The 23,956-nt window shown below is 41.1% G+C and overlaps 1 long non-coding RNA gene across 1 annotated transcript; it reads left to right on the top strand.

The window, feature by feature from the left end:
- The first annotated feature begins 2,022 nt into the window (after positions 1–2,022).
- On the top strand, positions 2,023–23,451 carry LOC309688247. Its single transcript, XR_014271018.1, has 3 exons — positions 2,023–2,413; positions 20,485–20,688; positions 23,260–23,451. It is a non-coding gene; the product is annotated as an uncharacterized lncRNA (long non-coding RNA).
- The last annotated feature ends 505 nt before the right edge of the window (positions 23,452–23,956 follow it).

Raw genomic sequence — 23,956 nt, 5'->3', positions numbered from 1 at the left:
AGCTAGCCCAACTTCAGTAACCCTACAAACATCACTGCTGTTTAGTTTCCTGTGTTCATTTATGTTGGAAGTGATAGCAGAGCTGTACGTTTGATTTTTTTCAGAAATCTCTCAGTCAGAACATGCAATATCATGCTTAGGTAACTAGCGAGCTAACTTCCGCTAGCTTCCTGCTAGCTTCTAACTCCGTTAAATGTAATACATTTTGTTTTCATGGATGCCTGGAAGTTAAACTTCATAGTTACACCTGGTAAAGCAGCAATGCTGATCGTTTTATTAAAGATGAAAGAATTTAGACAGTTTTTAACTCTTAGTGATGCTGCAGTGTTCGTTTGACCTGAAAAAGACGGAGTTTAGGACCCAGATTACTCCCAGATTTAAGGGCATCTTAGTCCGACGGCCGCTTGCATGTTCTGCAAAAAAATGTGCTTTGTGGACAAACACCAAACCAGTTCCACATCACTGAAGTTGTACCATTTTTACAAACCAATTCTGGTTCATCCGTTTCACTCAACAATCGGCCATGTGCGTATGAAAACAAAGGCACTGCGCATGCGCGTTTTACTCATATTCTATCGCGATATTTCATTTTCCTATCGTTGCCTAACATTATACCGGTATTACCGTGAACGGTATAATATGGCCCGGCCCTAATCTCCACTGTGATTCCTGTTCCGTCTAGACATTGTTTCTGTCGTCAGTGCCTGTAGTTAGTGCTCAACAATTGCTCCTAACAGTCAGTCACATTTTTATACTACAAGAAACACACACACACAACACAAACATATTTCTTTTGACATAATAACATTTTTGAGTTTCAACATTTCATATTGTGTTTCTGATCTGATTTCAGCTGAACTGAGGGGTGGCAGAGATACTGGAGAAAGATAAATGACTGGAGCGAGTCAGAAGTGTATGAAAGTAAGTCACCACTGTCATAACCACTGTCTAAAAAATTTGTATTTCATCTTCCTGGAACCTAAACTGTGTCTCTCTTTGGGAGACACTAAGACCTGTCACCCACACAAATAGAGAGCAAAATCGCATTTCCTGCAGAGACACACCTCTCTCACATCTTCCCTCTCCTAACTGCCTTCACTTCACTCGAGGTCTGATTTCATCTTCTCTCTTTGATGAAAAACACTCATTTTAGCAGAGTGCTGATCTAATTTTCTCTCTTAATATACTCACATAAGTTTGCTTCTCTACCACTTTATTACTGTCACTGCTTTCATTTTTATGATCCAGTACCAATCCAAATGTCACAAAGTTAGAACATTTAGAACACAAAACATTTTATTTGACAAATCAATTAATTATACAATCAAATGTTTGGACAAAGTACAAAGACTGACCAAGCTAAAATTTGACACTGGCACTCTTTTAACGAGTGGGGCTACTGAATGTGTGGTTAAGTGGACCACTGGTTTTCTCCTACACCCACTTTGTACCACCACTTCATAGCAAATCTTTACAGACTGTCAGCTGATTGTTATTTATTTTCTCATTTTGTCTTGATCTTTCGTCTCAAATAGGAATGTAGTATGACTGTCAGAGTGGAGCCAAGGAGCCCAACTGAGAGCCTTGAAGAGGAAAACTAAAAAACACAAACTGACACTACTAAAAATAAAGCTATTTTTGAAACAAAAGGAAAAAAGACTGTCTCAAGGGCGTAGATAGAGAGAAACAAAAGAAGGAACAAACTTCCAGTTCTGTGTTTAAAACTCAGGATTCCTCCCACTTTCTATAACTTCACTTAAACTCAGGTAGCTAGAAGGGTATCAAAGAAATACAGAAAATGGATGACAGCATTCAACTCGCAGACAAGAGTTATCTATAAGACTACTGCAAAGTGCTGAATAAAACACACCTGTCCCAGCTTCTGCTTAGACCTTGCTCTCTTTCTCTGTCTCCACGTCGTCTTGTCAGCCTCTGGCCTCTGACTGAATGAGATCCAAAGTGCCAGGTTATCATTTTAAACCTCCACTACTGTTGATGTCAGACTTCTATTGTACCTTTGAGACAGATTTTGGCTCAGTGTTCCCAGTGGCTCCAAGCATGACTTTTCAGACTGTGACAGACTGCTACTTATCCTCTGTCTTGACTAGAGATGGACCGATCCGATATTACTTATCGGTATCGGTCCGATACTGACCTAAATTACTGGATCGGATATCGGAGAAAAATAAAAAATGTAATCCGATCCATTAAATATCAGGAAAGCACCTCACAAAACTTGCAACACGCCGTAACTCACCTCAGAACGTTAGCACGTCGGAGCAGTATGCATCACGTGATAGAGCGGCTGTGGCATGCGGGACCTGTCAGTGGTGTGGATAGCATGTGGAGCTTCGCTAGCAACCCGGCATTTCATTTCCGACAAAGTTATCCCCGAGAGAAGTAAAGCAAGTGTGTAAGTCCATCTCTGAATGTTTGTAAAGCATTCCTGCGTTAAGCTTAACAAGCGACTGCCTCTCCTGCTGCTACTTCAATCATGAAACTGCTTAATGATCAGCTGATCAGCTTTTCTGTCTTGTTTGTTTTTGGCCCACTTTGCACCAGGAAGAGGAAACCAGCGGCTGAACAACAGCAGCACGTTTAAGCTTGATAAGCTGTTTTTAGAATTTATTTAATATTACTTTCTACTCGAGGATCTTTTTCTACTTAGCTGACGCTGGTAACTGTGCAGGGGCGGATCTAGCAAAGTTTAGCCAGGGGGGCCGATAGGGCATTAACAGGGAAAAGGGGGCACAAAGACATACTTTTCTTTCTTATTCTCATTTAAAATGTCTAGCTTTTAATAAATAATTATCTGACACCCAAAGTTTTAATTTGATGTAAAATGAATAGAAGTCAATAACTGTATATAGTGACTATTAAGTCTAATATATACAGTGGGGCAAAAAAGTATTTAGTCAGCCACCGATTGTGCAAGTTCCCCCACCTAAAATGATGACAGAGGTCAGTAATTTGCACCAGAGGTACACTTCAACTGTGAGAGACAGAATGTGAAAAAAAAATCCATGAATTCACATGGTAGGATTTGTAAAGAATTTATTCGTAAATTAGGGTGGAAAATAAGTATTTGGTCACCTCAAACAAGGAAAATCTCTGGCTCTCACAGACCTGTAACGTCTTCTGTAAGAAGCTTTTCTGTCCCCCACTCGTTACCTGTATGAATGGCACCTGTTTGAACTCATCATCTGTATAAAAGACACCTGTCCACAGCCTCAAACAGTCAGACTCCAAACTCCGCCATGGCCAAGACCAAAGAGCTTTCGAAGGACACCAGGAAAAGTATTGTAGACCTGCACCAGACTGGGAAGAGTGAATCTACAATAGGCAAGCAGCTTGGTGTGAAAAAATCAACTGTGGGAGCAAACATCAGAAAATGGAAGACATACAAGACCACTGATAATCTCCCTCGATCTGGGGCTCCACGCAAGATCTCATCCCGTGGGGTCAAAATGATCATGAGAACGGTGAGCAAAGATCCCAGAACCACACGGGGGGACCTGGTGAATGACCTGCAGAGAGCTGGGACCAAAGTAACAATGGCCACCATCAGTAACACACTACAACGGCAGGGAATCAAATCCCGCAGTGCCAGACGTGTTCCGCTGCTGAAGCCAGTGCATGTCCAGGCCCGTCTGGACATGCACTAAGGACAGAATGAATGGGGCCATGTATCGTGAGATTTTGAGCCAAAACCTCCTTCCATCAGTGAGACCTTTGAAGACGAAACGAGGCTGGGTCTTCCAACATGACAATGATCCAAAACACACCGCCCGGGCAACAAAGGAGTGGCTCCGTAAGAAGCATTTGAAAGTCCTGGAGTGGCCTAGCCAGTCTCCAGACCTCAACCCCATAGAAAATCTGTGGCGGGAGTTGAAAGTCCGTGTTGCTCGGCGACAGCCCCAAAACATCACTGCTCTCGAGAAGATCTGCATGGAGGAATGGGCCAAAATACCAGCTACTGTGTGTGCAAACCTGGTAAAGACCTATAGTAAACGTTTGACCTCTGTTATTGCCAACAAAGGTTATGTTACAAAGTATTGAGTTGTATTTTTGTTATTGACCAAATACTTATTTTCCACCCTGATTTACGAATAAATTCTTTACAAATCCTACCATGTGGATTCATGGATTTTTTTTTTTTCACATTCTGTCTCTCACAGTTGAAGTGTACCTCTGGTGCAAATTACTGACCTTTGTCTTCATTTTAGGTGGGGGAACTTGCACAATCGGTGGCTGACTAAATACTTTTTTGCCCCACTGTATACCCTAGTAAGCTATAGTACTTTTTCCTTTGGTAAGGTACCATCTGTGCAGTCTGCAATTTTGTTGAAGAAAGATGTTGAACCTATTTAATATTTCTTGAAAAATAATTGATTTCTGTGCATTTTTTTTCACACTGCATCAAATTAAGGTTGATTACGTCGATTAAGCATCATGAGGTGGAGCATGAGGAGTGGTTCCCCATTTTTTATTTATTTATTTTTGCTGTTGCTGGGAGTTGGAACCCTATTAGTTAGGTTGCTTAATATTTACGCTAAGTACTCTTTAAAATACCAGAATAGGGAGGATGGTGTAGGTTTAAGTTTATTAGATTGATCAGTATTGCTGAACTATGAAATTTTTTTTTTTGCATACAGGTATAACAGAATAGCTTTAGTGTAGTTGTTGTTTTAAACTTGAGTATGAACTTATACAAAATGCAGCAAGATATTTAAAAAAACAGTTTTGTTGATTAAAAAACACTATATCGGATTCATATCGGTATCGTCAGCTATCCAAATTTATGATATCGGTATCGGTATCGGACATAAAAAAGTGGTATCGTGCCATCTCTAGTTATTGCACTCATAAACTTGGGTATGCCCATCCCGCCCAACCCAATCAGCAGGGTGACAGCAATACCCCATCAGTCTTTTTATGGCTGAGGAGAGGGGAGGGGAGGAGAGAAGGGAATCAAAGAATTCTGCAGGCTTGGTTTTAGATCACCCAAAATATAATAATACTCAGCCGTAATCAGATCACTTCAAAGTAAAATACACATGCTCCACACACTACTGCCTGAGTTTCCTATGAGGCATCATTGTGCCTACTGGAACTTGGTTTCACTCAGTCAGTTGGTCAGTTTGTAAATTGAACTAGTGGGTTGTTTTTGCGTGGTCTACCTAAGATAAAGTTAGGAAGACTATATGAAAGTCATATTCTTCTATGTTTAGTCTTATTTGCATTAGCTCAATATGCAATATGTTTCATCAGGCTTATCTATTTGACACACTTACTGCTGTGTGTGCTGCAAATCAAGCTTTTCAAAATGTCTCTCAACTGGGTTGTTGAAGCTTTTCTTAGAAACTGAACACTGAAAAAAAAGAGAAAAAAATTGTCCTCATTTGATTTAAAACACCATTTTATATTGAATGAAAAAAATTATCTGGTTTATTTGCAGAACAAGAATGTAAAAGGTCTTTAAACTTATGTTAGCCCACTAAAACTCTGATTAGATTCTAAGAATGTAAGGTCATAATAGAAATGCACCACTAGTGCAGTTTGGAATTAAATCTGGTATTCACACCAAAGACATTGATAGAGGTTCCATGATGTATAGATACATTATGCAGCGAGGCAGTCTATGAATGATATACTCACTGGCATTTCACTTAAACTTTACTATTACTGGGTATTTAGTACTTTTGGCTTCAGAACTGTCTTAATTCTTCATGGCTCTGACTCAACAAGTTGATGAAAACATTCCTCAGAGAATTTGGCTCATATTAACATGACAGCATCACACAGGTCCTGCAGATCTGTTGGCGAAAATCAGTTATACAGTATGAAGCTCCTATTCCACCACATCCAAAAGGTGCTCTTCTTGATTTAGATTTGGTGACTATGTAGGGTATTTAAGTACATTTGAACACCGTGGCATGTTATCCCGCTGGAAGAAGCCATCAGAAAACGGGTACATTGTGGCCATAAATGGATGGACATTGTCAGCAACAATACTCCAAGTCTGGCACCAAGTCTGTTTTTCTGCTGCTGGGACCGATTTGTTTCAAAAGGTTCAAAATACTGTGTGTTCAGAGATGCTGCATATCTTGCTTGTAACACAACTGGTTATTTGAATTGCTGCTGCCCTCCTATCAGCTCAATACAGTCTTGCCATTTACTCCTGACCTTTGGCACCAACAAGAGAACTGCTACTCACTGGATATTTTCTCTATTTCTGCCCATTCTCTGTAAATCGCAGTTGTGTGGAGATTGATTCAATCCACTGTACCTATTTCATTTAACAAATCAAATGTCTTTTGTGGGAAAAGGCTTGTTGTCCGTCAGTTACGGCCATGCATATTTACATTCTGAAAAAGCGCCAGTTTATCATTAATTATTTTAAATTTGTCCAAAGCAATGTACGCATTTTCTAGTAATGATTGAAAAGACTACAATGTTTTGTTTTGTTCTATCACTCTTTGTTCATAAACCTCAAGTTATACTGGAATACTAAAATAGACTCTACATTGATCCACAGCACTAGCAGTGAATTCTTTCTCTAATCCACAAGACAATCAAAGACAGCATGTACATCCTCTGGCAATGTTTTTCTTTTTTCTACCTCCCGACCTCTTCCCTCATCTGTCTCTCTTAAGCTGTTTTTGACATCACATCCACTCCTGAAGCCTCTCCTGACACAGCTAGCATCTCCACAACACAGCCAGGTTGACACTTATCATCACAACAGCAGACCCTGTCCACATTTGTGGACAGCATGCTTTGTGCTTTGTACAGTATGAGTTCAGTGTCTCCTTCAGTGTAGAGAACCACATCACAACCCACCGTGTAGGCGCACCAACAGTGAGCAGTGCTCACTTGTAGTCTCTCTGACAGGACAGAGAAAAAACCAAAACAGTGAAAACATACACAGCTTTTTATGCTCAGAGTAAACAGCTTCCGAAAAAGCTTTGAAGGTTTTCTTTGGACTTTTTCCTTTCTTTTATTCTGTGTTGTATAAATGGCAGGCTCTCAATATTATCTGGACTAGATGTAAGGGTATTACATCTGAGGGAAAATCTGGTATGATGTTTGGGTCAAAGATCTAGGTGCTGTGCAAAGAATATATGGAGATTTTGACATTTGAGAGATGATTATAGACAAATTTGTACCTTGAATATTTCCTTGATTGTAAATAAGCTTATAGTTGCCATTAGTTGATACAACAAAAATCAAACGTATTGCCCACCTAAAGCCCTCTGTTACAGCTGGGCGGCCGGTGTGTTTGAGAAGCAGACCCAGCTCTCGATTCTCACTCCAACTTTATTCTTCATCACAAAACAACTGACTACTTTGTGCCTCACAATTCAGCAACCACTTCCCATACCTGGGTGTGAGTAGAGCCCACTAGCTGTCCACCACAGCGTGAGACCTGACGCGACGCGACGCAAGACAGACAGACAAACCGACACTGAACAGAGGGAGACAGGGGAGTCAAGTACACAGGAGGGTAATGAGGGAAGTGGAAACACCTGGGGAAACACAGCTGACACAAATGAACCTGACGCTACAGGGAAGTAAAACTAAACACACAAAACAAGGAAACACCAGACTCTTCAAAATAAAACAGGAACATAATGGGACGTAGACAAGACAACACAAGCTTGACAACGTGGAACCCGCAGACATGAAACGCATGATAGACTGGGGAGACATGGAACACAAGGAGAGACACATGAAAACAGGTAAGGGAGACACAAGCATGGGCATAACTAAAAGTTAAACACAGAGAAAAAAGAGACTACACAGAGGACAAGAGATGACTTCTAAACAAGGAGACATAGATGAAACAAACTAGACTAAATCTCAACTAAACCCTAACTAAAAGTAACAACACAAGAACTTAACATTATTCCAATATAACATAAGATATCAAAAATACAAAATAAACTTAAAATACTGAGTATCTGGCCCAGCCCCCTGACACCCTCAACCTGTCCACAAACTTTAAAATCTTTTATCACAATTAGTCCAGCAACATAATGCATTATGCAGAAACCAAATTACCTCAACCTCTTTCTCAGCCCTGAATTTGACAGTGACTGGTGGCCTGGCAAAATCACTAATTCTATTCTATTTTATTCTATTCTATTCTATTCTGTTTAATTTTATTTTATTAAATTCATAAAAACAGTCACCTCAAACCACTTTATATGGTAAGGTAAAGACCTTGCATTCTTATAATACAGAGAAAATCTAGACTTCCTTGTTTTGGGGTGCTGATCTCAAACAGCAGTTTGTCATTAATTGTGCTGACTATTTCATCCTTTTAAATAACTCATATTTTATGGACACAGTTGGCTGTTGTCTCTGGCTTGTAAGCTTAACTCTGCTTGACTATAAGCCACTGGGATATTTAGTGTTGATCTATTTGTATCCCATTTACAAAGGCTGGAGCTGGGTAAGCAGTTTTTTTTGTTTCTGGTTATTTGCATATGCATATTATGAATAAACACTGATAAAAACTTTAATGATAGACTAATGAAAGACTGGCATGCTAGACAAGCTGTTGCTAGCTCTGCTTTCACTACTTTGAGATTAGTTACCATCTGTGCCCTTTGTTAGCATTAGCAAGTAAATGGTTTTTGATTGTCATTTCTGTAAAAGTGACTGCATTATGGTACTTTATGTACAGTTTGTCAGTAATATATGTGTCCTGAGATGTTTTCATAGTGACATTTCTTTTTTTTACGAAGTAAATAGTTATTAAAAAAAATTGTCAAATTGTCAAATATTGGTAAATATTTTGATGATAACAACAGAAGTGAGTGGTGGCAGAAGATATGTTCTTATCTTCTGTGGAGAGGTATGTTATTTTTCTACTTTGTTGCTCACAGTTTTAGCATTGCAATACAGATTCAACAACAAAAAGCTCGGTCATTTGGGAATAGGGCTGTGCGATATGACCAAAATCTCCTATTCCGATATAAAACATCTATTGTCCCGATAACCATATAAATCACAAAAAATTTTATATTCTCTGTAAATTCTGTGAATCTCGGGTAGGTGAAGTGTTTCCAGCTGGGCGTCGTGTACCTGGAGTCGAGTGCATGAAACTATACATTTTTAGACATAAGTTGTAAAGGCCGCCGTTTTCTTTGTGAGTACTTATTACACGGAGTGCTGCGGGGAAAAGCCTGTTCTAACGTTTGAGTCTAACATTTATTTTTTAGCACCTGACAACTCTTTTTTTGCTTCTCATCCGTCAATACTCTGCATACTTTTTCACGTGATTCCGTTTATTTTGAAAATTCTCAACAGGATCCTGAGCTTTATTGTGAAAGGTTTAGGTGGAAAATAAACAAGCGGACATGCGATGGTGTTACCGTCGTTGTTGCTAACGACAACCCATAAAAACAGGCGCTTGTCCATTGGTAGTGTGGTTATATTAAATATAAGAGAAAGAGAGAACTTTAAGAAATTAATATAGCCACTACAGTGACCATCAAAACGATGAAAAAATATTACTGTAAACAGCTTATTTTGCGACACCACGAAACAAACGATAGTGTAAAATGAAACGATAGATGTTTTTATATTGTCATCCGATATATATCTGTTCAGAAGGGTTAAAGAAATCTGAGCTGGCAGCAATCACTTCAGAGTGTCGGGTCAGAACACTTGCAAATGTTCAGATGTGAGAGGAACAAACAGGCAGAGTCCAGGAATAAAGTTGTCATTCTTTGTATTTCCAATTGAGAATGTGCCCGCAGCTGGGCGAGAGAGTGTGTGTGTGTGTGTGTGTGTGTGTGTGTGTGTGTGTGTGTGTGTGTGTGTGTGTGTGTGTGTGCGTGTGTGTGGGGCTTGGTCTTATGAACGCACACACTGTCCGTTGTTTGGCTGCCGTTTGTCTCTGAACTAAAGTTGCGGACATGCACCCCGATGGTGCATTCAGGGGGCATAGTGAATCCCATACACAAACCCAACCCTTTTGTACAGCCGCCCCCAAATTTGGTGTACAAATTTGACCTTGATGGAATGTCCTCTGCACCTAAGCAGAATCCTGGGGTAGAACAGGCTACCTGATGAGCCGTGCCACCGGGCGAGTGTAAGTTCGGTCCTTTACTTGAACGACTGCAGCTCTGACACAATCATCGGCCCCCTGTAAGATAGTTTTCACGGTTCCTACTTGCCAGAGCGCTCGTGGGGTCTGCTGATCAACAATGAGAACGACAGATCCAACTGCAATGTTGTCTGTGTCCTTGTGCCATTTCTGCCGTGGTTGCAAGGTGGGCATAAAATGCCGTATGAAGTGCTTCCAGAATTGGTCAGCCAGGACTTGAGTGTGTCTCCAGCTCTTACGACTGAGCAGTCGGATTCTGGATAGAACACTTGGGGTAGAGAGCAATCTGGCCGCCCCATCAACAAAGAGTAGGGCGTTAGGGCTGGGCGATATGACCCAAAATTCATATCTCGATATTTTTTAGCTGGATGGCGATATAAGATATATATCTCGATTTTTTTTTTAAAGCCATAAGTTAAGAACAAAAAGAGTGTTCTTAGTCACACTGTGTCCCAGATGTCACACGGGCACTTTTATTTATATACAGCGTAGATGTACATGAAGAAATTACTCAAAAATAAATTATCAGCATTTATTAAATAATCATGGTCCATAAATAAAAGAAAACAATGTTGTTTTTGTGCATAACAAAAAGCTCACAATTGTGCAGTCAAAATGTAAACTAATAGACGCTGAGCATAATAACAAAGAGACAGATTTCACAGCTGCACCACGTCTCTGAACGGGTGCCATTTGTGGTCCTTATACACACACAGTACGTATCACTCCGCGAGGCTCCTCCTTGGTAGCCGTAATCCTCCGACAATCCATCAAGCGGTGCAGCTCCGTAGCTTAGCAAAGTCATATTAAAACATTTTTTGACAGATTGCTGAGCGCTGTGTACCACATAAAATCGGTTCGCGGTCAGTAAGCACAACCAGAATTCATACATAAGGCACACTGTCGATTTTTGAGAAAATGAAAGGATTTTAGGCCGTGCAGCCCCTCCTGGCTGCATGTCGTTAGCGCGGTTAGCACGGTTAGCTCGCTAACACGTTGACGCCGTCCAGCCCCACGCACGGTAACTCGCTAACGGAGATTTTCCGCTTTCATCTTGTCATTGCCTGCAGGTGAAGTTATGGGGGAGGCGGAGTTGTGTTCAGTGAAGGAGAGGCGAGGCCGAGTAACGCTGCGTAGAGACAAAAGTGGACGAAAGAGAGGCAAACCTGCGGCTCCACAAGTATAATTATAACGTAACATAGACTATATCGATATAAACGATATTGTCACATCTTATATCTCGTATGAAAATATATCGATATTTTTAAAAACCTCGATATATCGCCCAGCCCTATAGGGCGTGATGGGATCTGGGTCTGCGATGTCTGAAGAAACATAACCCAAAGGCCTGGAGTTGAGTATACTCTCCACCTCAAGCAGGACTGTCCTCAGCACTTCCTCTGACACTATCTGCGCTCCCAACGTGGTGCGCAGAGCGGTTCTCACAGATCGCACCTCTCTCTCCCAAGACCCTCCAAAGTGTGGAGCACTAGGGGGATTGAAACAGAATCGGATCTGTTCTGCTGCCAGTTGCTGTCTAAGATCTGCCGTTAGGGCAGTGAATGCTTCTTGTAGTTCCTTACTTGCACCTCGAAAGTTGGTACCCTGGTCTGAAAGGAGTTCAAACAGCTTCCCTCTATGGGCTATGAACCGTCTAAGTGACATCAAGAAGGAGTCAACATCCATGTTTACCAGCAGATCCAGATGAACTGCTCGAGTAGTAAGACACTTGTAAAGGATGCCCCACCTCTTTTCTGTGCGCCGACCCACTTTAATGAGCATAGGGCCGAAGCAGTCCATTCCAGTCGAATAGAAAGCAGGTCGGAAGAGCCTCAAACTTGAGGGTGGCAAATCTGCCATTTTCGGGACCTCTGGTTGACCTCTCCACTTCTTGCATTCGGGACAGTAATGCTGATGTCTTCTGACTGCTTCTCTCCCCCTTAAGATCCAGTATTTCCGGCGCAACTCAGCGAAAACACGTTCAGCTCCCGGGTGGTTGAGCTTATTGTCACATCGCTGGATTAGAAGCTTCGTAACTGGGTGAGCAGGCTCTAGAAGTACAGGGTGTAGTACCTCAGGACTCAGGCCTTCGCATCTGCGGAGTCGACCTCCAACTCTAATCAAGTCAGAAGCCTTGTCATACTCAGGAGCGAGGGTAATTAGCCTGCTACTGGATGGAATCAGCTTCTCTGATTTAAGTAATGTGAATTCTCTCGGGAAGCACTCCATCTGTGAATGTCTAAGCAGGGCCAGCTCTGCCCTTTTAAAGTCATCAGCATCAGGGTGACTGGTGTCATTAGCCGCCCCGTGCATCAATCGAGCAGTGGCTTTCAGGAGTTCCTCATATGTGCTGAACTGTTTAATGTCAGGTATCGCTGGACTAGCGGATCCCGTAAGCAGACCACAGAACACTGGCTTCTTCAGCTCCTCCACTTCCTCCTTAGCTTCTCCCACCGGTGCTTGTGGCCAAAGGCTGGGTGGCAGCTGAAGAAATGGTGGCCCCCGGCTCCAGCGATTCTCACCAGTAAGCTGAGCCACAGTTTTCCCTCTCGTGATATCGTCTGCTGGATTGGTTCCTGAGTCCACGTACCGCCAAGATGCTGCAGCAGAGAGTTCTTGTACCTCTGCAACTCTGGTTCCCACAAAGACTTTATATCTGCATGAATCTGAATGGAGCCAGTTAAGCACTGTGGTCGAGTCTGTCCAGAACACCACATCTTGGATGTCAAGGGTCAGTTCTTTCTTCAGAACAGAAGCCAGCTGTGCTCCTGTAAGGGCTCCACACAACTCTAGCCTTGGAATTGAGAGTTGCTTCTTGGGGGCAACTCTCGACCTCGCAACCAAGAAAGCCACCTGACCTTTCCTTCTCCTTGGTCGGTGCGTAGATATGCCACAGACCCATAGGCACGCTCAGAGGCATCACAGAACACATGAAGGCTTTGCTGGCTGTTACTACAATCCGAGCGTGAGTCAGTGTAGCATCTCGTCAGCGTTATCTGTGAGAGCTGGCCGAGTTCACTTTCCCACAAACGCCAGGCGTGGAGCAGATTCTCAGGTAAGTGGGGATCATCCCATCCTCTTTTCTTGTCCCAGAGGTGTTGCACGATGACCTTTGCCCTGGTTGTATATGGAATAAGAAACCCGAGAGGATCATACTGCTGGACGAGCAGCCGATAAATGTTGCGCATTGTTGGCTTTGAACTGACGCTCTGCTGATGCTTGTACCGGAGTGCATCAGTCTTACAGTGCCATACGAGTCCTAGAGTGTGCTCTTGAGGATCGGCTGACTCCTGGGAGAGCCAGAGAACGCTACCCTCTGACTGGGACTCAACTGGTAGGTGGCTGATGACCGTGTGGACATTGCTAGCCCATTGTCGTAGTTCAAATCCACCCTCCAAGAGGAGAGACTGCAGGCGATCCACCAACTTCTTGGCTTGGCCTTCTGATGGGAGGCTCTGCAAACAGTTGTCAACATAGAAATTACGTTCTATGGACAGACGAGCATCCTCTCCTGGCTCAGTGTGTTTCTGGACATGGTCTTGAAGTGCAAAGGTAGCGCAGCACGGACTGCATGTAGTCCCAAAAGGAAGCCCTATTTGGGAACCTTTTGGCAAGGTAATAGTCTTGAAGTAACATTAACAATGGATGTGGTTGTGGAGCCAAAAGATATTTGTCGCTACTGTTGTCCCCTTAACCACCAGTTAAGTGATTTCTCCCAGTAATCAGCAGCTGCAAAGGCAGCAGAGGAATTTGTGGAGCATGAACATGAATATTTGCTTCAGGGAAAATTTCCTGAAAACCATTTTTAGTCCTAATTATCTATTTTTGGATTAATTTGCATTGCCAATATAGGTCAGATCATAATAATTATCTCTCCTCTTCATAATAATATTCTGCTGGTTAAATAGTCATTTATGTCCTCATTTTCAATTAGTAGCCAACTGTAGCCTGTAAACTTCTCCCAAGACTCACTTTTATAGGTTTATTAATATATTTAGATATTAATAAACCTATAGATACTTCAACAACCCAGATAGATTATTTAGAGGTTTTAAAATGTGCTTATTAAGTTGGGGATCCTAAACAGAAGACTCAGTCTTACACAGTGAGTTATGAAAGATGTACCTGCTGGAAAGACAAAATGCTTTCTTCAGCAAGCACTCGTCTGACCGCCCGCATTTCACTTTAATTTCCTAAATTTTGGGGGGCACATTCAATTGTAGCATGGATCTGCCTAGTGATGTGCACCCCAAACCAATCAGAAAGGTGCAAATTCATTGCGGTGTCAAGATTATAAGCAAAATAACTGAGAAAGAAGGAAAGAAAGAATGTTGATACTAAAGGTAGGTCATTTTAATTAAAAAGTCCTAATCTCTGATCCTGTGAGTCTTACCCAGTAGACAGTACAGATGGATGGAGATTCTAAGGGGAAGCTCTCTTGGAACTATTACAACTACAGATCGCCAATTCACATTCTAATTTACGGCGCTAATCATGCTAGCTTCTTAAATACATTATTAGGTCATTGTTTTAAGGCACATATTGTTGTTAACAGTACCGATGAGTAATGTACATTTCCATATACGCTTTATTGTTGCATTTTCACAAAATGAAAGAACCAGTAAACTTCATAAGATCTCATCTACTGTCTGGAGTTCCTGGGTTCATGTTTAGCTGTTTGGATAGCTAGTCAGACTTATAGTGAGGCCAATTACAATACATAATTACTATAAGAAGGCCCAAACTGTCACCTTAAGATAAGAGGAAATGGATTATGATATATATGAATAATCCAGGAACTACCAAGGCTTAAGCCTGTACTGGAAACTGCAGTTACAATGAAAATGTAAGGTGGTCACTGATGAATGAAAAACTGTTACGCTCCCACATGACAGCTAGGCAAAGGGGGTGGGTGATAGCAACAGTTGGATCCGGGTTGAAATGAAAAGGACACCAGGCAGAGGAGTTCAACACAAAATAAATCTTTATTATAATTAATTAACCCAATAATCATATAAGCAGTAACAAAGGAAAGGGACAGCAACGCTGCTTTAATGATAACTTAGACAGGCCAACCCAAAAAGATGGTGGCCGCTTCAACTAAGAAAACAACAAGGATTCAACAGAAAAAGACAGCAACGCTGCTATTAGCAATAACCAGACAGGCCAAACCAAGAAATGGAGGCTGCCGTCACTTAAGCAAAAGCACTGCCCAGTTGAGCTACTCACAACAAGCCACGCACGGTGGGGCTGGTCACACACACAGCAGGCCTTTTCCACACCTAGACCAGACTCACACACTGACCAGCACAGAGGAAATCCACCAGAAGCCTCTCCCACACCCACACTGCTCTCCTCCAGCTTATATCACCTCTGGAGGGTAATTGGTGGTAACAGGGGGAAAAGCAGCAGGCGTGTTCTAAAGGAGAAGGCAGCGGCAGAGCGAAACAGGGGAGGGGCAATAAAGAAGGAGGAGGAGACGGAGAGGACAACACCACGCCCACACACTCCCACAGCCTCACAGGATGTAACAAAAACTTTGTCATGGATTTTGTACAGGCTCAGTTTCTTGCTTAGGACTGTATCTAGAAGTAAAAAAAACTATATCACATTAGCTCTACGCATACTATCCAAGAGACAACAGACCTCTAGGAAAAATGTATTTTTCATATGACTATATATAAAAACATCTAAGTTCTGAGAGGTATGTGAAGCAGATTACATTTACTTGCTTTGTTCAAAAAAGAGGCAAAACAGAAATAGCAGAACTGCAGTGACCTAATTAGGTGTTGGACTGTAGCTGTGAATGTCTGTGCATTTGGAGAATCATTGACAGTAAGTCCTTCAAGATGTAACAAACTGTGAATTGATCAGTTTCCAGATGGCACCATGGAAAAAGACATTGCATCACAGCTCAGCTCAAGGCTGCTTAGATAAAGCTACTGTTTTCACTGCAGCATACACTAATGAGCTAAATCATAATCAAATTACCACCCCTGCCTTATATAATATCAGTCCCTTGTATGCTGTCAGAACAGCTCTGAATTTAACAAGGCATCTGAAGGAGCCTTTGGTATTTAGTATCAATAAGGAAGCAGTATATCAAACTTGATTTGGCACATTCATCGGCACCTGTTTATGTGTTCTGTTCTTCCTTGTCAAAGTATTTTCAGTAGTTACTCACCAGTGTTGATTTTGAGCTCCAGACAAGCTCTGCAATTTCCAAGATGTCTGCACTGTGTCATCCTTGTATAATAATCTGGCCCTCAAAGCTAGCTCTACATGCTTAGCACAACAACTAACTTCCTCTGTAAGGATATGTTTTGATAATGCAGCAAATGCCTTACGCTAATTGAATTTATTAGGCAATATAAAAGAAGAGAAATTTAACCATAGCTTTTAAGACTCTCTGTTGCAGTTTGATAATATTCAGGGTCCAAGGAAAGGGAACATGTTGTAATTTCCATGCCAACATGATGATTTGTGCTATCAAATGTTAAATCCATAGATATTCTAGAGAGATCATCAGGATTGAGCCTAAACACATTATAGGATTAACTAATAAGTGTTTCCTTTCAGCACTATAACTACAGTATAATAACACACTTGCCTCCATGCTGACAAGATTCGTTTTTTTCCCCTAAGTTGTCTGTTGTGTATTAGACACAATACTTCGACACTTTTAACAAACAAAAAAAAGTTCAAGACCACTTTAAAAAAGACATGAGGTCATGTAATGACAAAACAATATTTTGAAATAAAATACCACAGCAGCTAACAGTACCTTACCATATGAGCTGAAAACTCCGACATGTGATACAAACAAGGCAAACTAACTAAAGCTAAAGAAATAAGCCAGCATTTGTCAGAGGCCAGTTAAGCATACAGTGAGACTTGACCTGCTGATAGACTTTTTCTGAACAACATAGTAAAACAGAGCTATGATACACGGGAGACAGCTGAAGTGATGCACACAACCTGTATTAACTGCACAACCTTCAAACTCACAGTTCTAATTATATGGCAAAATTAATGTGAGACAACACACAGCTGTATATAGCTATTCAACATGACCATAACCAATTTCTGCATGTGCTCCTTCTATGCTTGACTTTGTGCTTCTGTAATAAATGACAGAGAACCAGACGAGGCAAACATAACCTACTCATGTTGTTCCAGGTCTTTTTACCTAGACCGGAATAATTTGTGCTACAAAGTTTACAGAAAACTGTCCAAATGGAGAGTATTTAAAGCTGCACTTCATAGCTTTGCTGTGGAAATACCAATGCTAACTGCCATTTCATGGTTTTGTTTAAGAACAGGCCACAAAAAGTGGCATTGCATGTAACTGAAAAGTAATAGAGGGCAGGGACTCTGCAACATCCTTGTTGGCAATACCTGTATGCCACAAATAATAATAAACATTTGGTATCAGTTAATCTCAGTAAAGACATGCAGAGAGTAAACAAGTCATCCACAACTTTAAAACAAGATTTTTTAAACAAGCAGCCTGTTCAGGACTGCTCTGTGTCAAATGTTCGTAAACTGAGTCTAAGTGTAGAATATTTGTTGTTTTGGATGTTTGTGCATAAAATTGAGTGAATATATATTCTGTACTTTTGTAGAGACTTGGTGGAGATGTGCTTTTGTGTGAATTACATAAATGCAGTCTTGTAAACCAACATCTCGGGGCTGAATGCAACAAATACACAGGTACCTACGTTGTAAAAATAACTTGCGACAATGAATTAAACTAAAACATCTACAGTCTCTTAATTGACAGATTACTTCTGTTAATTACTGACTAAGTCAATGAGATCCAGGTCACTGACACATCATCCTTTATTCTGCCAATGTAGATTGAGAATTGAATGTTTAATGCATCAATAACAAAGAAATCAGGCTTTAACATTTCTTCTCCGCATTGATTTGCTGCTTGCTTGATGTTTGTGAATGTAAACTGATCTTTCTCTTTTTCTGTTTCGTGCTTTCTTTTTTCAGGATTTCCCTTTAAAATCCTTCAAATATTCACGTCTTCTGACTATGTCAGCCACATTCTTGTAGAATACAATCTCAGCTGACTGAATCTAAAAGATTTACGTGCAAATGATTCTACCTCATGTTCATACTCAAAATATTTAGATCCTAACAAGTCATATCATTAGGACGGCTGTTAAAATAAAATTTGCATGATGAGCTATCTAAGAAAATCTTGTCAGATCCCAAATGTCGGTGTCTCAGAGTTTGGGTGATGGGTTACATGAATAATCATATCCATTTGTAACCAGAACATGTCTGTCTGAGAGCTGAACAGGTTGTGACGGCAGCAGTGTAAAGGCAGTGCGATCGCTATAAAACATCTGTTAGATTATGTGTACAGGAGGTGAAGCACAAAGTGGAAACACATTTAAAGTGCAAATAGTCACAACACACAGCCAGTGTCACAGAGTGCTAATAATCTCTTTATGGCAGGGGTAGGCAACCTTTCTGATGATGAGTGCCATCTAAAATTTCCTCAGAAGTCAATGTGCCATATGATTGCATTAGCAATAAATTTAATAACACTCTATATTAACAGTTACACAATATATAGAACCACTTTATAGAATTATATTTGTTCGCCGACATTGGCAGCTATCAGCGAATAGTTATCAGCTATTTTGAAACAAAAGACTTTTTATCCATAACAGCAAATGAAATGTGCAACAGAAAATACAAATGCTATTTATGGTCTCCTCACAACAGTGATAAGTAAAATAAACTGGGCCAATATGGCATGTCTGTTAATACAGAGACACACATGTTAATGTGATCTCTTGTCTCCCACTCAGATACAAAGGTCTCCAAGCGTCCAGCATTCAGACGGCTACCTGAGGACGTTCTTCGTGTGGCAGAAAATCTGCTCACACAGATATGTAGAGCCAAATGATGTCAATAAGGCCTCTGCAATGTTCTGAAGACAGTTAAACTTGTCAGGTAGTGATGTCCAGCAGGTGAAAATGCAAGCTTCATGAACTCGCACATCTATGGATTCCAGCTGCTTTGATGTCACATTAACTGGTATTAACTCAGCCAGTTAATGCGAGACAAATCTAGCTGCTCATTAAAGATTTCTGGTTTGATCAGAAAATAAAACATTGGTCCATACGCCTGAAAGTCCCAAAAATGCATTGTGTCTCGCGTCTACAGATGTATCCGTGTATTTCCGTGGTGCTGATGCTGTGCTGAGCGGACAGCTCCTGCAGCTTTTGAAGTGTCGGAATGTGGAAAGCTAACAACGTCCCTCTCACCAGTAGGCTAAGGTATTTTTAGCCAATTACAAGTTGAATCTGGTAGTTGGGGTTGTTAGCTAAGATGCCATCATTAAGAAGAGGCACAACTAATGCGAGCTAATTTGCGGCGATTTATTTTTTTAATGCACCTTCTCAGATTAATTCACTGCGTGTCGTGCCCAGGACTGGAGTGGGACAAAAAAAAATTGGCCCGGGCATTTTGACTAAAGACCAGCCCACCAGGTATTAAAGCCATAAAGCCTTTGAATGAAAACAAATGCTGTTGTGACAGTGATGTACGCTGTCTTGTTGGTACATGTATGATTTCTATACATTTTACATTAGATAAAAACTTTGGTTGTAAGCTTCAGATAATTATCTAATAACAGCCAGATATTTTAAATGAGAATAAGAAAGTATTTCTTTGTGCCCCCCTTTCCCTGTTAATGCCCCACCTGGCCCCCCCTGGCAAAACTTTGCTAGACCCACCCCTGCACAGTTACCAGCTGTCAGCTACTTAGAAAAGGATGCTGGTGTTATTTGTCTCTCAGAAACAGTTCAGAACTTCCCTTCAACTCATTCATGTCACCTAAAAGGTAAACCTGTTTCTCCATCACCTGTTCAGCTCTGATGATTCAGTAAGGACATCTCCTGGTTTCATCTTCATGTTTCCCTCTCACCACATATCCAAACCAACATCATGACCAGCAGCTTTTACAGATGTGGCTCCAGCAAACATCAGCTGATACTAGAAATTAATATTAAATAAAATCTAACAACAGCTGATCAAGTTTAAACGTGCTGCTGTTGTTTAGCGCGACATCCGCCGGTTTCCTCTTTCTGGCGCAAAGTGGGCGATAAACAAACGAGAGAGAAAAGCCGATCAGCTGATCACTGATCAGTTTCATGATTGAAGTAGCAACAGGAGAGGGAGGGGAGAGAATGAGGGAAGAAGAAACAGCTGTGCAGCGTAACGACAGAATAAATCCAGCTTTGTGTCTTTTTCCATTCCAGCTGAAGTCCGGGTGTTACGAACTTGCATGTTCATGTGTTTGTTTTGTGCAGGTGTTATATCTTTTTATGTTAATTCAGCTGTGCCAGGGCCCTGCTCCGATTGGTGCGTGGATACACCGCCTCGATGTGACTGGTTCCAGCTGGAGGACCCGCCCATTAAAAGGAGGCTGGAGTGCTACGGCGGGAGAGGTCCTCGCGTTTCTCCTCATGACCCAGCAGTGTTCCTGTGGCAGCCGCTGGCTGCAGTGCGGCTTAAAAGTTGTGGAAGTGGAGTGGGTAGGGGTGAGCTGCCGTTTCTTTTGATCACCCGTTTTCTCCTGTTTTGACTTAGTTAAGGAGGTCAGACTCTGTCTTTATTTTTGACTTTGTTTTGGTAAGGTCAGGGGTCCGTTCTTCGTACCTCGCTAAGTAAGTTAGCTGGATTTGATTGTTGACGATTTCGCGTGATCTTGGATCGTTCGGTTCCCGAAGCTCATCCGGGACTTGCTGTCATAGCAACAGATCTGTAAGCGTAAACCTGCCCGGGAGCAGGTTTACTTTATGTAAACAAGATTAGATCGCGGCCACGCAGGTATGTCCGCTTCATTTATACGAAAGCAACAGCGATATTTTACCACTGTTTTACCATAAATAAATATTATCAATGTAACTAAAGATAATGCAGCACTTGATCCTTGTATTGATTTCATACAGATACATACAGGTCATTTCCTAAAAAAAGGGAAATGTACTATTAATCATTCTATTTCATGTATGTGATTATTTCAGATGTAATTCACAGTTCAGAGTAGTAATAGTAAATTACTTCATGTAAGCAAGATGGGAGACCACGGCTATAAAAGCGAAGGTGGATTTGGGAAGTCTGTCGCAGCCATGTCCTGTCCGTATACGCGAGCCACCCATTGCGGAAGGTGCAAGATTGATAAGGAGAGTCTTCAGAATCCAGCGTATATTGCGGAATAGACAGGATCCTTTAGCTCAGTGCGACAGTGTGCTCATAGAGAGATATCGATTTTCCCGTGAGGGTATTATTCACTTAACCAACTTGTTGACGAGGGGGTGCAGGACCACCACCTGTCTTTTTTTGCTCTGCCCTTTTCTTGGTTGCTGTTATAAACAAACAAATTATTTCAGGGTCTCTTTTCAAGAGACTAAAAGCAATATAAGTGATAAATATTACCATTCTGTAGAATATTCTTATATTTCACTTTTACTTGTTCCCATGTTCTAGTGGGTCCTGTTGTGGCTCTAATGTGAAAGAGGATATAATGTAATATAATATAATAAATTTACCCTACCGCCTACTGGTGTTGGCCAGAGGGGCCGATGGCGCGATATGGCAGCCTCACTTCTATCAGTCTGCCCCAGACTTTTATAGCATAAAAGTAAGGACTTTCTATTAAACCTCAGTAATATTGCAATAACTCGGTCTAAACAAGTAGGTGTTACTGACTTGTGGTTTTAACTTCATAATTATAAGGTGATACTGCTACCATAACAGCCTCTACCCAGCCCTGCCCTCCTGTGCTTAAGTAGTCCTTTCCTTTACCTCATGTTCTCCTGGCAGGTTGCTTTGGATTTTTTGATTCTTTTACCTTCCTGTCCTTGTTACCAGCCAGCAATGAATCTGGTTATTGACTTTGTGAACTTTGGACTTTGCTATTACTGAAATAAAGGGCAGTTTTTGCAACATCTGTCAGCCTGAGAGTCTGCATTTGGGTCCGTACTTTACAATTCATGAAAGGCTCCAAAACTCAAGTGCAAGTTCCCCTCACCGCTTGTTTTATTGAGTTGGTTAAAGCAATTAGATGAATGTTTTCTACTACACGGCTTCATGTCTTTAAGAAAGAAAAAAAAAAGCTAAAAACATTCCTATTCAAGACAGGCATTTGGGTAATTATGTGTCTAACCTTGTGTTGATCATTTATGTTTTATTGTTTTCTTTTTGGTGTTGGTGACTTTGTGATTGGTGCTTTATACATGAACTTTACTTACTTATATTTCTGTTTTTATTACGTCCAAAGACTTCAGGTTGGCTTCTTCTGTAACACCAATCTTCTATGTTTTACCACCAGCTGTAACTGATGACAGAAAGTGAAGATCCGGACTGTCTAGACTTTTTAAAACTCAAACATTTGTTGTGTCCTTGTGTGACTGATGCAAAAACCATTACCAAACTACTTCTTCCACTAAAGAGGCTGTTTGCCCAAGATGCACACAAATCATTTTCAACCCCTGCCTCTTGTAAACATACAGCAAAGCTTCATGATTTGTGTGCCAGAGTGAGAGAAAAGACACATTTTCACTGAGAATGATCTCCAGTAAAAAAAAAAAAAAGACTTCCTTCATTAGTTTTCAGTGCATATTCCTGTTTTATCACAAAACTTGCTATACAACACTGCAGCTTGTTAGTATGACGTGTAACCATCCAAATCAATGAGCAGGAGGTTATCATGCAGCACACTTTGCCATGATCACAGACACATCACAAAATGATGTGACCGTTACAGAAAACAATGTTTATCAATAAAGAAAAAATACAAATCTTTTCACAGAAATATTCAGATTTTCAGCAGCACTACAGAGAATATAAATTAGATACAAGGACTACAGTGAGCTTAAATTCAATGGTTTCTGTCAGGTGAGGCTTACGTGTTTGCTGTTTAATGTTTACTAAATGATCACAAAATAGGACACCCTCACGCATGACCAGAACAACAAGTGCTCCAGTTCTTTCATGAGAGCAGGAGAGCAGAAAGTACCTGTCAAAAGATATTATCTCATCAGTCAAAAGAGAATGCATAAAAATGATAATCCTTTGTGTCATCTCCTTTTCTCTGTCTCCTACAACAGGCCTCTTTTGTGACTCAGAGCTCAGCTCATATCTGGGAGGACTGCAGATTATGGAGCACCATCAGACCTGAAGAGCTGGAGCAGAGCGTAGCAGCATTTCACACTGCAGTGACCACACAAGAGGCACGGGGCCCTGTTCACCTCTGCTTCTCCTGTACACCAACAGCCACATTGCTTTCAGTAAAAAAGTACATCCCCTGAACTGCTCATGTACACTGGGATTATACCGCACACTCAAAATCATCTCGTTTTAAGAACTAAACTGCTTCTTTCCTGCGTGGAGAATTGTAGTGTGCACTGGTCAAACCACATTCAGTCTCAGGGGGAAATTTATTGAATGGATTTAATGGATGACTGTGTCTGAGTAATATTCAGTCACATTACTAATTTGAATTATTTAAATCATTCAGTATCTGTGCTTTTCCCATGATAACACTATCTGCCAAATGCCTCTCTTTATTGCAGAAATTATGCATACTGAATTTTGTCTTTAAAAAAGTGCATGGCTTGCAGAACTGGAACAACGGGCAGCTAGAAACCTTCAAGGAATCTGCATGAGCATAAAACTAAGAAAGAATGAATTAAAGTTCAATAAAGCAAAACTCTTAGCAGATACTTCACCCAAACCCTTTTTTTGTACTCTGCAGCTCCTGTCACTGAGTGTTATCCAGCATAACCAAAATTTAGTGATTATAAT

This window comes from Aulonocara stuartgranti, assembly GCF_965226115.1.
Source record: "Aulonocara stuartgranti genome assembly, chromosome: 14".
Taxonomy (NCBI): Eukaryota; Metazoa; Chordata; class Actinopteri; order Cichliformes; family Cichlidae; genus Aulonocara; species Aulonocara stuartgranti.
This window is presented reverse-complemented; position numbering and strand designations above follow the sequence as displayed.